The sequence below is a fragment of the Austrofundulus limnaeus genome, unplaced genomic scaffold, assembly GCF_001266775.1.
Source record: "Austrofundulus limnaeus strain Quisiro unplaced genomic scaffold, Austrofundulus_limnaeus-1.0 Scaffold95, whole genome shotgun sequence".
NCBI classification, from domain to species: Eukaryota; Metazoa; Chordata; class Actinopteri; order Cyprinodontiformes; family Rivulidae; genus Austrofundulus; species Austrofundulus limnaeus.
Window position 1 is genome coordinate 1314015 of NW_013952497.1, and position 3674 is coordinate 1317688.

Consider the following 3674-nt stretch of genomic DNA (forward strand, 5'->3'; position numbering starts at 1 on the left):
TGTGTGTGTGTGTGTGTGTGTGTGTGCATACATTTCCAAACAATTGTTAGGACAATGCAATATTTAACAAAAAACAAACTAACAAAAAACATAGCAGCACAGTAAACTGAGATCTTTTGGGGAATTTGAGTGTTCTTATTTCTGTTTGTGTGCATGCTTGGGTTTTCTTTGGATGTTCGGTTTTCCTCTTACAGGCCAAAAAAAGTATGCTAGGTTAATTGGTATATTTYAATTGTTCCTAGGTATGAGTGAGTGTCTAAATACATAGGTGTTTGTCTCTATGTGACCTTGTGATAAACTTGCAACCTGTCCAGAATTGTATCCTGCCTCCCACACAGTGACTGCATGGAAACAGCCACCAGTTCCTCAGGACCTGGAAAGCAAAAGCAGGTAAAGAAAATGGATGGATGTAAAATAAACCACCTTAATGTGCCCTTTGTTGGTAGAGACGTAAATGTCCGAGTTCTTCTGTATCTGTACTGTTCACTCTTCAATCTTTTTCTTCATACAAACCAAATTCCACTCTGCCWCTGCCAATTTCAGGTGTGTTCCCTCTAGAATGCAGTGGCAGCCGATTTCTATGGAACAAACTAAAATTGGCAATTCACTCCCCTGTATCGATCCAGTCTCTTCAATAATGGCACTCATCATGGAGAGCTGCCAAGTTTAATTGTAATGTATAAATGTATCTCCACACTTTTGTGTTTCAGTTTGTGTTCATCTTCCTAGACATACATGTGACTTGACACAGTTATTAGTTATTCTGTGCATATAGCATTTCTTGATGGAATATGTGCCACATTTAAGGACAGAGTTTTAAAATAAGATCATCTTATGTTGCAAAATGACAATGTTGTGGCCCATTTGGTCAAACCTCGAAAATAAAATCATGTGCATTGTTGATACCGCAAATTGGAATGATTATCTAAATTATCACAATGTAGTGTTCACAAGTAATTAAGGACTAAGGTACTAAGGACTATCTAATGTTTGATGAGATAGTAGTTGAGAGTGTTGCTAAATCTTTCAATTCTGCATGAGATTATGCATAAATTTAACAAAGTTTGACCAAAACAATAATAACCCTGTTATTACTCATTACAAGTTGATCTCAGTTTAGCCTTTGTCTAATTTAAAAAAAGACAGGGGAAAAAAGTTACATGGAGACATTAATTTAGAGGGTAATGATTATTAGGATGCTCACATTTTATCAGTTAGTAATTACACTGTTGCAAAACGCAATCTCTCCAAAGAGCTGACATCAAGGGTGGGAAGCAGAAGAAATAAATCTCTGGTTGAAGCAAACTCCTTTGACTTTTGATGAGCTGGCAAATGTCCATCAGTTCTAAAGTACTGTTTAATTTCAAAATGGCACACAATTGTTTAAACGGAATTTGAGCCCTCAACCTAAGACATGAGCTATGGCATGATAAAAACAAATGAATAAATTAAAAAATGTTTATCAAGTTGTTACCTTTATTAGACTTACAGTATGGCAAAATTTGTATGACATCTACAGAATTAATTTTGTTTTATTATGGCTTGTGATAACAAAAACATCACAAATTCCTGGTACATTCAAACTGCTGCCAAGCTTAAGTGATGATTGTGCTTTGGCTCACCACACAAATRAGTCTCAGGAAATATTAGTTTGACCATCCACTGTCCACGTTAACCTTCTTTGAGACAAAGCCATCGAGCAGTTTTCACTGTGTTGCTACAATTTTGTGTCTGTAACTCTATCTTCAATGTATGCTCAAGCCATGTGCTAGCGGCCTAAGTGTTCTCATTGTGCAGTGTTATCCCCATAAGCATGGCACAGATGTTCCACCCCTTTGAGGGAGGAACTGCACGTGAATGAGTAAGAAAATAAATATGCACAGAGCCCAGCACACGTTTGAACGCTGAACTTCTGCTGCGTCATTCCTGAGGGTAATGTCTTCCATCCCCGCTGCTACTCCCTGCATGTTTTGACAGGAGTAGGCCTCCACTCCCACTCACACATGTGACTATGTGTACAGATTCACACTCATAAAACTYAGTCTGATAAAGGCTGCCACATCCTCAATAATCACCTTAAACAAACTGTTTTAGTACAGTATAATGATTAACCACTGTTTATTTCTTTATGTTGTCACTCAGACTCAGTGCAAAGTCAACATTTCCTGTTTTTTTTTCTAAATGTTTTTTTCATCCCCAGTTTTTCACTAATACACTGTAATACAAGGATGCAATTTGATCAAGTTTATTCTAATAATCTAAAAAAGCAAACAAACAAAACAAACAAAAACTAAGCCATTTAATGAGAATTTAAAAAAAGAAAAAGGTCCAACTAAGTATATTGTTAATTATTAGTAGATTAAATCTTGATAAACACTGGACATAAACTGAACAAAGACACTGTGCCTCTCAAATGCTTTATCAGGTGTTATATGGATGTTGTTTCCTCTATTTCTAAAGCACATGACTTTAGAACTGGTTTTTTTCTGTATATATTTTTCATGGCTTGCCATTTCTCTTACGCASTTGTCTATATTTTCATGTTTTTGAACGACACACACCAAATACTTCTGACTTCCTTGGGTAATAAAGTGGTCAGTAGATTAAATATTCTAGATATATAAAACTGGCCATAGTTGATGAAACGTGACAGCCAAAGCTGCATATATTGTACATTTTGGCAGGAGAATAATTGGCAGGGCCTTGCAATCCATAATTAAAAACTAAAGAAATCTTACAGCTAATAATCTTGAACATACTTAAGGGAAGAGTCATTCTAAAGTAAAATAACGCAACACAAATTATTCATAAAACATACCTTTATTTTTTTTTATTTATGTACTAATTTTTGATATCTGATCCATTGGAAAAAACTCAGAAATATGTTTACTTAAAACGTCATTCGAACTGACATCAAATGTAGGTAAAACACTGTTGTTGGACTCATTCATTCTTGTGAGGAAAGAAGGGGTGGAGGAGGGGAATGGAACCTTGAGATCACATTCAACTGAGAAAAAGAAAATGAATGTGATAACTAAAAGAAATAAACCCCAAAAGAGGGAAAATACACAGACATTGACAAAAACATTTCTTTTACATTTTGTTGTTATTTCCTCTATCACAAAATAAAGGCATGCTAGTATACATTCATCAGATTATTTTTGTGAGGTTTTAGGCAGAATGATCCATGGTGCAGGCAAAATCCAAAATGTAAAATAAAGTTTATTAAAACAAGAGGGCTGTCATGGCAGCAAGACTTACAAAACTTCACAAGGATGACTCAAGGGAACACAGCAGACAACCACACTGACTGTGGCAACACCTGGAGGAGACACAAGAGGAAACAGGTGAGTGTGGGTGGTGCTGTAGGGCAGAGAAACACAAGGGAACACTGAAACACTAGAAAAAAAAACATAAACACAGACTGTGAAACCTTGAACTGTATTAAAAAGAAAAAAAATGTGTAGGTCTTCTCTGGATGGGTTCTTCTCTAATGAAACGTTTCGTCTCTTCTCCAAGAGACTTCTTCAGTCTGAGAGTTTCAGGCAAAATTCAGGCTTTTAAGCCCTGCCTCCATGTGACTGATACTCAGTCAAGACATAACTGGTTTGAGAGAGGAGTAAAAGAAGCCATTTTTGTGAAGAAAGTCCGTCCATCATTAAACAGAGGTGGAG